Below are 13,168 nucleotides of genomic sequence, written 5' to 3' on the forward strand. Positions count from 1 at the left end.
AAGAGAATAAAAAAAATTCCCGCAGTGAATTTTAAGATTTTTAAAACGGTATAGTAATTTAATTTTTTAAATTCAAATAAAGCATGAAGATCCCATGGAATAAACGAGTAGATAAAAAATTTATAACGGTAAAACTGGCACATATGTACATAAATATATGAAAGAATGCACTCAGGCGACGCCTGTAGCCATTGTGTGTCACAGATTTAAGTTATCGATGGACATTTTTTTTCCTCCCCCCCAAAGCCAAATCCTGGCCACGCCACTGAAACGAATTTATGTAACATCAAAAGTATATCACGAAAATTCGGTTAAGAATTACAGTGCACACTTTCTTCTTTTGTGTCTAGTATTTTTTTTAAGATTGGCCCAAAAAAGGCATAATAAAGAAAGAAACCAATGCAGATATTTAAGGCACAGAAAAAAATGTTTGTTAAAAAGACTATGTTCTCTTTGACGTACGTCAAAGGTCAAGTAGAAGTTGAAACTTGTATGACTGCCCATTGATAGCGCGGTTATATAGTTTAAGAAATATTATGTTTAAAGACATTTTTATCAAAGTTGAAAAATATGACATTTGAGCAGTTTTGTTACACAAATACTCCCACGACCACAGGAAAAATATTGGCTACAATTTGTCATTTTGTTTGCCAGATATACGTTTTATCGGTGCACTTACACAATATTCGCATTCGCAAAAGTTACGCATTGATTATTGCGAATGCGAAAGTGAATGCGAATGATAAAATTAATGCGGAAGCTCCGCGGTTGCGAATGCGAATGCGAATATTCGCAACAACCCTGGTATCTACTTATGGACGGCAATGTTTTCATGCATCTACATATGTTTGAATGGTTGTACATATATGTACATATATATATATATATGTATGCATGTATGCACATATCAAATAAAACACCTCTTAGAGGTAAAGTTTTCGAGTGACGAAAGCTGAACTAGAAACACAAAATTTATGATATCAATTTCGTGACGAAAATTATACGCATTTTTTAACTGCCTTGTAAACGTAGGGAACATCTTTTTTATTCATACGAATCGTTGAAAAAGTTCTGTTTTTTATTTTGTGTTTCTTGCAGTTAACGGAATTTCGCAACGTTCCGAATAAATAAAAAAAAGATTCGCCGTACGGTTCAAAGGCAGTTAAAAAATGCGTATAATTTTCATCACGAAATTGATATCATAAATTTTGTGTTTATAGTTCAGTTTTCGTCACTCGAAAATTTTACCTCAAAGAGGTGTTTTATTTGATATCAATTATGTTGGGGTAGCAAATTTAAAATCGACGAAAATACAAACAATAATCTAAATGTTTTATTTTTCTCAAATAAAATCCTAAAAATATTAACTAAATCTAAATTATGTATTCAAATCGATGTGTCCATTGAAGCATATAATTTTTCTAATACGGAATAAAGTGAAAAAGAATGATCATATCCTTTGTATTCGAAAAAATTAAAAATATGACATGGACTGAGTAGTGCGGCCTCAGTGGTAGGTTAAAAAATTGCCTTTTTTCGAATTTCAGGCAGCAGCCACGCCCACAAAGGCATACGAGTCAAGACATCCTTCAACAAAACATCCCGAGAGACGAAAAAAAATAAGAATCCCATATAATTATTATGAGAAGGCGTAAATCATATTCCTATCGAAATAAACGTCGCGAGAGACGAAAAAACATAAAAATCCCATATAATTATTACGAGAAGACGTAATTCATTTTCGTCTTGAAATAAACATCCCGAGAGACGAAAAAATATAAAAATCCCATCTAATTATTATGAGAAGGCGTAAATAATATCCGCCTTGAAATAAACGTCCCGCGAGATGAAAAAAAAAAAAGTCCCATATAATTATTATGAGATGACGAAAACAATTTACATTTTAAAATAATTGTCCCCCGAGACGAAAACAACTTTTCCATTGTTCAGTAATAATTATAGAGCAATATTTAATTTTATTTCTTATAATCGTTATGGTCTCTGGTTGTAATTAATTCTGTCATTTACTACCATTAGGCCAATTCCTGAAATCATTTCACGCGTTTGAGTAGAAACTAGGGACACGAATTTCGATACGATACGATACCATATCGATACTTTTAGCATTCGATACCGATATTTTCTACTCGATAGTTTTAAAACGATCTTTTTTGGAATCGAGTACCAGAACCCTAGTATCGTATCGAATGGCATAAACTCACATTACAAGGATAATGTTATTAACAATTCTTCCCGATATAAATTGGACTTTAAAGAGCAGACATTTGTAATATAGTTAGGATTGCATGTGGTGGAATTTGAACCCGCGGCCTCGGTGTTTTAAGTCAACACCTCAATCTCTACGTGTTGTTACACAATATGTTTGTGTTTGACCGAGATTCTCCTCCGATTTGTCGCTCGCGCCTTAATGTTGTGGCACAAAAGGGGTCCCTACAGTTTTAGGTCGACTCTGAACGGCGATTATGTTTTATTGGGAAGCTGTTTTCAATTTTCAAGCTTTGCGCACTACTAACCATTACACCACAGCGGCCTATATACAAGACCTATATTCAGATAAATTTTTTCGATTTTGGTATCGATATTTGGAATATCGAGTCTTATTATTCCGATATTAATGGGTACCCGATATTTTTAAAGCGATACTTTAAGTGAGTACCATATCGATACTATCTGTTCGATATCGTGTCCCTAGTAGAAACTGCGTGCATGAACACGATTTCATGATTACAATTATACGCGAAATGGAGGTTATGCACTGAGTTTTTACTCCAGAGGTGGGCACTCACACTATCACACACATGCGCTTGTGTGCGAAGCAGCGAAATTTTTCTCAATAGCTAGTGCTCGGATGTTCCCATATTTGTGGAATAGATAACACTTTTTTTTGCTAAATTACATTTCTACCACTTCTACCACCGTAAGCTAAAGCTCGTCGGCGATTTCAAGCATCCGTTGTTGGTTACCCCAGCAACGAGTACATGTGTGAGTGTCGGGTTGAATGTCGGGTGCTTGAAGCTTGCCCGGCGACACTCAAGCATAAAGCGTCAACACCATTTGCAATTTCAATAAACCGCAACGTAAAATCTTTATCTTCCGCGAACTTGCTCATTTTACATATCACAACAAACTAACACACTAATGCTTGTCAACGCTTTGCGCCACTATCAAACAGACCGCTTGTCAAGCGGTCGCGTTGACGGAAAATCAAAAATTTTTGAGGCAAATTTTTGATTTTCCATCAACACGAGCCGACAACAAGTACGTGTGACACGACGATCTCCGATTGCCTCGGTTGCTGGGGTAACCAACAACGGATGCTTGAAATCGCCGACGAGCTTAAGAAACTTTCAGATCTTAAAACTTCTTTTTTTTTAATTTGTTCATTTGCGCAATAATTATTTTCTACAACAGAAAACAACATTGCTTGCTGCGACGTCGACACATGGATGATATGATCGCCTTCATGCGTCTTACGATAATTGACGATTGACTGATGCTTTGGTAGCACTTCGGCAAAGCAAATCAAATCAGTTGCTGCTGAGACTTCACTGCGCAACTATTCGAATAATGCACACATAAAATATTTCGGGAGGAATGGGAAATAAATTTTTTTTGCATAGAAAACATGGATTGGTGTGCGAAATGCGTGATTTGCTTTCGCGTTATGAGTCGCAATGTTTTGTCTTGTTTAAAAAGACATTACAAACTGTGTCATAGTCATTTTGAAAAGGTGAAAGAAGGTGATCGAAGAAGCTTTTAGAATTAAAAGCAGCGTCCTTTATTAAATTTAGGGTTGGTGAAAGTAATATACATCAACACGAAAATTATCAATGTCTGTCAGAAAATGATTCTCTATCAGAAAATGATAGATCATTTCTAAAAAAAGGCATCTTATTCTGTCGCTTTGGCTTTTTATTTAGAATTTCTAGAAAAGTTTTAGGTATGCAGCTTTATAGCCCCTTAAAATTTAGTAGCTCAAAGTGCAAATTTCAAGCGCTAAGAAATCGTGTTGGTTTTTAATGATTGGCAATTTCCTTTATATCAAAGAAAATGCCTAGCACCGTCAGCAAAAAAAAAACAATAAATAAACAAAAAATGTAATTAGCCAAAACTGGTCAAAATGTCACTTAACTTAATCAGCTGACCATAAGTGCATATAACATTTTTATTAATTTATTTATTTGAATCTACCACATTGTTTTGGAATGTACCACAATTTTTCATGCTTATTTACCACTAAGAAAACTTTGTGCCTCCGAACACTCTCAACAGCAACTGATTTGATTTGCTTTGCCGAAATACCAGCGAAGCATCAGTCAATCGTCAATTATCGTAAGACGCACGAAGACGATGATAGTATAGATGTGTCGACGTCGCAGCAAGCAGCATTTTGAAGCCCAATTACATGTGTTTGGAAAATCAAAAAATGCCCGCCACTGTTTTACTCAGATCCATGAAATGATTTTCGTACTACGCATTAACGTGATAATTGTGCGTTTAATTTATAAGCTAATTTTATGTTTTTGAACTCTTGCTGCTACATGAGTATATGAATTCGATACATATATGTGTCTGCACAGTCCTTTAACAATACAGTAACAAAATTCCAAATTGCATTCAGTCATTGAAATGAAACTGATGAGACAGTGACTCTGTGGTAATTTGCAAGAATGATAGAATACACGATTGCGCCCATCAGAGAGGATTTTTGAGAATAACTTTTGGTTGACGTCACACTGGTGCAATTGCGAAAGAGAAATGCCAAAACGTGAGCAAGAATGGAAGAAAAAATTTTGCAAGGAAAACGTAAACAAGTTGCACAAGTGTGACGTCATACAAACAACGATTCTGTCAAATTCACTGAGAGACGAATAGCGGTACCGTGATGGGCGCAACCTCTATTTCTCTCAATCGTGGGTAATTTGTGCTAAAATGCCTTGTTTGCGTGGCAATAAAGTGGAACGATCGCATCAGCATAAAATTCAGTGCACAAGGTGCAATGAACTTTTTCATTTAAAATGCGTTAACATTTTGCCGACGGATGCTGAGTTCCTAGTAATCTCTGATAAACCTTTTTTCTGCAATACGTGTGTAGATGCTCGGGGATTTTCGAATCGCTCGCCGCCTCCCCCCGTTGTTCTTGAGGAGAGTGACATTTCTGTGTTATCTAACAATTCGGCTTTTTCGAGTAACGAAACCGATTTACAGTGTAATCCAAATTTGAAACAACAACAACCGCTGAAATATATTTCACCTACGCAGCAGCTGAGTTCACTAATCAACTAATTTTATTACAAACGATCGTAAAAGAAATTGCTGCTCTTAGAGCGGAGAACGCACGTGTTATTGCGTTGGTTAATGCACTCCGCGAAGACAAAATTTGCAAAACTGATACTACGTTTATACGCACAGAATAATCGACTTAATTGAAAGCGCATTGACACCGTACACATTTCGCTCTAGTGTCTATACTTACGGCTTTATATCGGCATCAAAGTAACCGTCTTCAAAAGCAAACAAAATCAGCAGTTTTCATTTGACCTTTTATACGTTAACATAATGGAAAGTGATAAAAATCTAGTTTTATTCGGCATTATAAAATCGTGGCAAAGAAAAAGAACGATTATTATTAATCAGCTTTTAAATATTGATGCGATTTGAGCGGAACAGCTGATCTCCAATTCGCTTTGAGTGAGAGCGGTGTTTATACACTCTTTCTAACTGTCTGGAGAATTAAACTACCGATTTGAAATGGAGTGTGAGCCAAAACACTTCGCTCTTTCAAAGCGAATTGAAATTCAGTTTATACATACATTGAATCGCGGCGAAATGAATTAAAGCGACTTATGCATGCGTATAAACGTAGTATGAATGCCTGCAGTCTGAACTTCACTCTTTACAGGTACATTTACAGCCCTATTCTAATAAAACCTCACAACTGAGTTGTGAGCAAAAATTTGTGAGATTTCTTGTGTGGCCTATTTTGTGAGGATATTCTTGCCCACACCTCATAAGAAAAAAGCTCAACCAAATCACCACACGAGGTGAAAAGCATTTTGCTGTCTAACAGCTGTTTCGTAAATAAAATAAATACAAAAGATGGATGCTGAACACCAGGGAAAGTAAATATTTTTGCAATTTGTTTATTTTTTTGATAATTACTGACTTTATTTATTTCCTAGGCGAATTCAAAAAGAAATAAAGCAGGAGTAGCTCCAGTACTTCACACAGTTTGCAATCCACAACTTGGTGCAAAAGTTTGTATGGAAATGAAATCCCATGCCTGCTCTAGCTCTTCCGAAACTGCCGTAAAAACAAGCAATAACTCTGCCATTACTGAATATACTTTTAGTTAAATAAAAAATAGCACAGACACTGATATCGAACGAAAATTAACAAAACATTTGCTCAATAAAAATCGGCTGTTTTTCTCTTGTGAGGGTCTCATTCGTACTACAAAATTTTATCACAATTGTGAGCGTATGAGCTTTCGAATTTACGCCAGCATAGGGATAACCTCACAATAGTCAGAAACCTCACAATAGTGAGTGTGGTGATTTTTGTGAGGGCAACAGAATAGGGCTGTTAGCTTTGAAGAGCTCGCCTCTGCAATTACTACGCTCTCAGCTGAAGTGAAAGGTGTTCGCCTCGACCTTCGCTCTTCTTATAACAACAATACAGCTTTCACTAAGAATACAGTAAGGGTGGGTAACTCTGTAAATTTTGGTGTGCTGACTCAGTAACTCCAACTCACTTTAATGAGTCAGCACAGTGAGCTGGCACAAGTGTGCTATCGCACAATTGGTATGTACATCGAAATTATTGATGATGTTAGTAATCGAAATCGATTTAGAAGAGGTTATATCCTTAGCATCTGTTCGTAGCTGGCCGGCAAAATTTTAGAAAGCTGATTTCAACTGGTGAGTTCATTTGCAAAATAATTCCCTACTTAGTTTTGCTTGAGAGTTGTCACATAAGAATCTGTTAAATGGGCTATGCATGTAAGCGGTTACCCAACGCATAGCACTTCACATGTAGAATTCTGTTTGGTTTTGATTTTTACGTAAAAATGGTATAGCAGTGCAAGTATGCATAACTGGGCTATTCACCTTGCTTCTTTTTAAATTTAGTAGTCGTATATTCAATTGATGGTTAGTCTAGTGATGCCATCTATTATGGTACTTTTTGGAAGATCGTATTGTATGAATGTGTGAGCTCATCAATTGAGTTACCACATCGGCACAGTTCTAAACAATGCAAGCCGCACCGAGCTATGCAGTGTCAGCACATCAACTGATTTACCATATCGGCTCTTTAGCATACTGAGCTATACATTGTCAGCACATAAACTGAGTTACTGAGTTACAAATTTTTTCAGAGGTGAGTCTGAGCCTGCGACACAGTTCTAAGAGTCAGCACAGTGCTGAGTTACGCACTACTAGAATACAGCTTCCAGTAAGAAGTCTCTGCCTGCTGCTCGTAGCGCTCAGTCAGCTGACCCTAGCACTCATGTTCTCCCAGTCTCAATTGCTTCCACCACTTGTGCTACTCCTCTCACTTATTCTGCCGCCTTTGGATGTTGCGCTAATGGTGGGAATGGTTCGTCGGCCGTGGGTGCTGTCTTAGGCGCTGTGCCTGTAACATCAGCTGGGGGTGGTTCTGCTGGTGTTGTTGTGCCTAATATTGGTGTTACGGCCTCTTCTGGTGTTGTTGAAGACATGAATAGTTCAATATACATTTCTATGATTCCGAATTTTTTGACTCGAATCTTTATGATGTATTCCGGAAGGACAGAGATGTTGTTAAAACTGGATGTAACAGAGGTGGTGGTGTCTTAATTGCTGCTAAGCGTGACCTTCAAGCCGCCCTAATATGCCTCGACAATAATGACTCCACACTGGATCAAATTTGCGTGCGACTTCTTGGAACCACCGCAAAGTTATTCATATGCGCCTCGTATCTCTGTACAATGCACATGTCGACAATGTCATCTCATTACACTCTAAAATTGGGGGTCAACAGCTTTGCGTACTCAGTGACTTTAATCTGAGCAACATATCTTGGTCTTACTTGGACAATTCATATTCTCTTACGCATTCTAATGTCAACACTTCTCTAGAAACATACTTGATAGATAATTTTTTAAGTATTGGATTTCTCCAAGTAAACAGCCTTTTAATAGTTGTAATCGATTATTAGATTCAATATTATTATCAAATAATTTACATTTTCAACTTCTAGAATGTAGCTCGCCGATTTCTTCGGCTTGTATTCACCACATTCCGCTAACTCTAGATATAGGGTTCTACAAGGTTTTAAATACCTCTCCAGATACTGAGACCGTAAGATTTAATTTTTCTAAGTATAATTTTGAAATATTAAACTCCGCGTTACTTGAGTTTGATTGGGAACGGATATTTGATAATTTGGACTTAAACCTCAAAGAAACTAATGTTTTTAAATCAAAACTAAATAGTCTGTATTTGGAACATATTCCTGTACTTCCTACCAAGAAATATAACCTACCCTGTTATAATAGAGAGCTCAAGCATTTGAAAAACCGTTGCAACAAGCTTTAAAAAAATACAAAGTCTCAAAAAGCCAGGATGTTTATCAAGTTTACAAATGCAAGCTGGCCGAATTCAGGAAGCTTGACAAAGAACTGCATAATAGGTATATTAGGAATTTTGAATACAATATTAAAAAGAACCCGAAAGCCTTCTGGACTTTTATTAAATCGAAAAAATCAACTTCGAATGATCCATCCTCTATGTTTTATAGAGATAAATATACCAATTCTAGAGAAGAAACGGCAACTCTTTTTGCTGAATTTTTTAGTGCCAATTTTGTATCCGATTCGGATAACGATCTAAGCTATTCAGGTTTCTCAGATTCCTCTTTGCCGTTTGGTGCTTTATCCGTGTCGGAAGATGACGTTCAACAAGCGATTGCAACTCTGAAGCCGTCATCCATATCCGATGCTGATGGTATATCACCTGTTCTCCTCAAAAACTGTTATACACTCACAAAGCCATTAATGTTAATTTTTAATAAGTCGCTCTCTGTTGGAATATTTCTACAGGAGTGGAAATAAAAATGACGTCACAAACTATAGACCTATAACAAAATTGACAACAATCTCGAAATTATCTGTTGTTAAGTCAAAGCTGAATTTCGCAGTTTCTAGCCTTAAAGCCCGAATCAACACGGTTTTATCAGTGAAAGGTCTACGGTATCAAATCTTGCGATTTTCTCAGAGAACAGCTTTAAGGCTGGCTATCAGGTAGATGCCATCTACGCGGACTTTTCGAAGGCCTTTGAACGGGTCTCTTATAAAATATTGCTCAGTAAATTAGCTTATTTTGGGTTTCATTCCACCTTCCTAAACTGGATAGTGTCATACTTATCTGGTAGACTCTGCAGAGTGGTATTGGACAACATTACTTCCCATCCTTTTCAGGTAGCGTCGGGTGTCCCTCAAGGCAGTATTCTTGGTCCACTTCTCTTTATAATTTTTATTAATGATATAAGTTCTTGTTTTCTCTTTTCGACATTTCTCCTCTACGCTGACGACCTTAAAATTTACGCCATCATATCGAATGCTGAAGACTCAGGTTTATTGCAATCTGATATCGACCGGGTTCATTCGTGGTGCGAGAAAAATCGTTTATATTTAAATACCAACAAATGCTTTCAAGTAGTTTTTTCAAGAAAAGTTAACACCATATATTATACCTATCATATTTCGGAGTATAAACTGAAAACTGTAGACCAAATCAAAGACTTAGGGGTATTATTCGACTCTAAACTCACATTCAGTAACCATATAGATTGCTTAATTCCTAAAGCGTACGCTATGTTAGCTTTCGTAAGGCACATTTTGCAGATTCTTATACTCTTAAAAAGTTGTATAAGCATTTGTTACGTCCCGTCTAGGATATGCTGCTTTTGTCTGGCGGCCTTTTCAAGCCAATTACGTAAAAAGAATTGAACGGGTACAAAAGGTATTCATAAAATTTGCGTTGCGTCCGTTAAACTTTTCGGAGCCCTTGCCTCCATATAATTCTCGATGTTAGCTTTTAAGTTTGACCTCACTACACAGCAGAAGAACACTTTTGTCGTGTTCATTTGTGTTAAATATAATCTCAGGTGAAATGGATTGTACTGAGATCTTAAAAAAATTACCTCTTAATATACCTGTTAGAAACCTCCGCCATTTCGACATGTGTCATGTGAAAATAAACAAATCTAATTATGCTTTAAATGCACCCGTTGCGCGAACCTTGAGAGAACTCAATAAGGTCAAGGTTATCGACCTCTCACTTCCTGGAGTGGTATTGAAAAACTTAGTCCGAACTCATATTCAAACTCAAAGATCCTTATTATAAGTGCATTGCTAGTAAAAGTATTAATGTATTCCATAGTTCCATAGTTAAATAAATAAATAAATAATCTAAATATGTCTATGTATTCGCCTTGGAAGATAGAAAGCGAGCGAGGCGAATTTGTACAAGGTGGTGTTGACAGAACAAAAACAAAAATTACGTCAACAAATTATACGCACATTGACAATCAGTACAAAACAAAATTACAACAAACACATAATTTTGACAAAAGGTACAAATTCGCCGTGAAATCAGCGGATCCGTTAACACCACCTTGTATAGATTCACCTTGAAAGCGAGTAAGAAGAAATGCCGAACAAAGGAATTTGTCTTCTTTCAACTTAAATAAATGCATTTTGCAAAAAAAAAGTGCGCACGTTACTTAGTGCCTTCGTTATATTGCACGGGGAGAATCATAACAAATCGCGGCAAATTCGTACGGATCTATTGACTGCATCATAAACATTGCCTTACATTGTATGTTACAATAGATAGTTATGTGACAGTTCACTCCGTTCAGTTACTTCCATTACAACCCGGCCCTAAGGATGCAAGAAGGACGAATTCATATAAAGTGGTGTTACCGGAAAATGTATAAATAAATAATAGATCAGAAAATGAATAAAATGAAATGAAATTATTGTTTAATTTCTAACCAAACCTATGTATGTATGTAACTCATACGCCTAATAATTTGCCGAGCCGTAAACATATGTTTACACATAAAATTTCGTGAGTACCTGGTACTCACACCGTTTTTAAAAAGTTTCACTTCTATCCAGAGACCGGAAATAAATTAATCACTCACAATAACTTTTATAACAAGTTTTTAGCTTATCTGCGTTGGTTAAACTTTTATTTGATTTGATGTTTTTTTTACGTTTCGAATTGACTTTATGTTTTACTTTTTTGGTTTAACCCTAATCTTACCAACATTTGTCTGTGAGACACATTTTATTGTTAAACTTGATGATTCTACGTAATGATGCAACTTATTGCCACCAGACTTTATGACTTTTTTTACATCTATTCTGAATAGTTCAGTAAAATAATAAGGAAAGAAAATTATAAGTCAAAATAAAAAAAATGTAACACAAACTAACAACATGTGTCTCAGAGACACAAGCTCTTAAGTTTGAATTTTCCGTAAAATTACGATAACCTAAAATGCTTCTGTATATAGATAAGGCAAATCAATATATGTATACATAAATATACTACTTGTGTATATATGTTTTTATATGTATATACTAGAGTCCAGCGCAATTGTATTTGCCGCATTTCATTCAATAAGTACTCCTTGCATTGTACTCTACTCCCAACACATTGTTACTTTTTTTCCGCATACATACACTACTTGGCGTTGAGAGAGTAAATACTTGACGTACTTGCTATTACTCCGCCAAAGTACGTACTCTACTTTCCCTCATCGCGTACGAGAGATATTTGCTGCTGCCAAAAGGGAGTAGCAAATTTACTCTCTGTATACTTGTAGTACGGTAAGTACTTGCGTATTAAATTTCAATTCTGGTTGTTAGCCTACTAGTTGGTATCGTTTGCAGCGCTGGTCAGTGAAATTGAAAGAGTAAAATAGAATATGGAAATCGACGATGTAAGGAAATGTTTACGGCCTTATTTATAAAAAATCACGTAGATTTAGACAGTTCTTTAATGTGACATTTTCATAAAACTTTTGTATTCAAGCAGCTTTTTAAATCTATGTATGTACTTAAATTTTTATGAAAGTATTATTTCTCGTCTCTAATTTTCTATAAAACTATTTGCAGTCATTAACCAACAAATAAGTTGTCAAAAACAATAACTTAAATACGAAATAAAATTATTAGTGGCAAATCAAAATTTTGAAAAGTGCCGATTTTCACATTCGATAGTTGGACATGGTAGCGACGAGAAGTACGAGCATTTTTTTCTTAAGAGCTGCATATTGATTTAAGAAATTTTTTATAGAAGAAAATTTATTTTCCATTTATTGTGCGTAATTTTATATGAATTTTTAGTTTTTCTTGAGAGCCTTTACAAATAAAAAAAATTTCGGAATATGTACATACATATGTACATACATACGCAGCCATATAACGAATTTTCATTTGGCACGTTCAGAAGGCGAAACAGCTCAGTAACTGGTGCGATTGCACGTTCTGAACGCGTTGTTGCGTACTTCTGATCAACTGAATAGTTGCGTGTTAGATGATCGTAATATTTTTCTGATCATTTGAGACAACATGTTGGTGTGTACCTTTGAGAGTTGAATTTGACAGCTAATGTATGAAGTCGTTCAAAAGACGCATAACGATCACTGATTTTTGTTTAGCAACGGTTGCGCTCAACTGCTGCGCCTTCTGAACCTACCTATTGATAACTTTTTTTTTTTTGATAACACTGCGACAGCTCAAATTGGTATTGAGTAAACCCAAATGCAAGATAGAGTTTTTGAATTTTATTGAGTTTTTTTAATAAATACTGAAATTAGAGGTGTATGAATGGCGAAAGATAAACTTCATCTGATTTTTTTTAAATCGAAACTACATTTGAACATATGTACATATGTCCATGCATACATAAATATATTTAATATGAACCCATGGTTTCAATTCTACGCATATCGTCAGGGTTTTCCTCACAACTAGGTTTTGCTGCAGTGAAGCGACAGAACAAGTGACGAGAAAAAATATATGCGGACACTTACATATATATGTATCTATGCACATACGTATCTATGCACATACGTATCTATGCACATA

This window comes from Rhagoletis pomonella, unplaced genomic scaffold, assembly GCF_013731165.1.
Source record: "Rhagoletis pomonella isolate Grant_MI unplaced genomic scaffold, Rhpom_1.0 Rhpom_scaffold_00002, whole genome shotgun sequence".
Classification (NCBI taxonomy): domain Eukaryota; kingdom Metazoa; phylum Arthropoda; class Insecta; order Diptera; family Tephritidae; genus Rhagoletis; species Rhagoletis pomonella.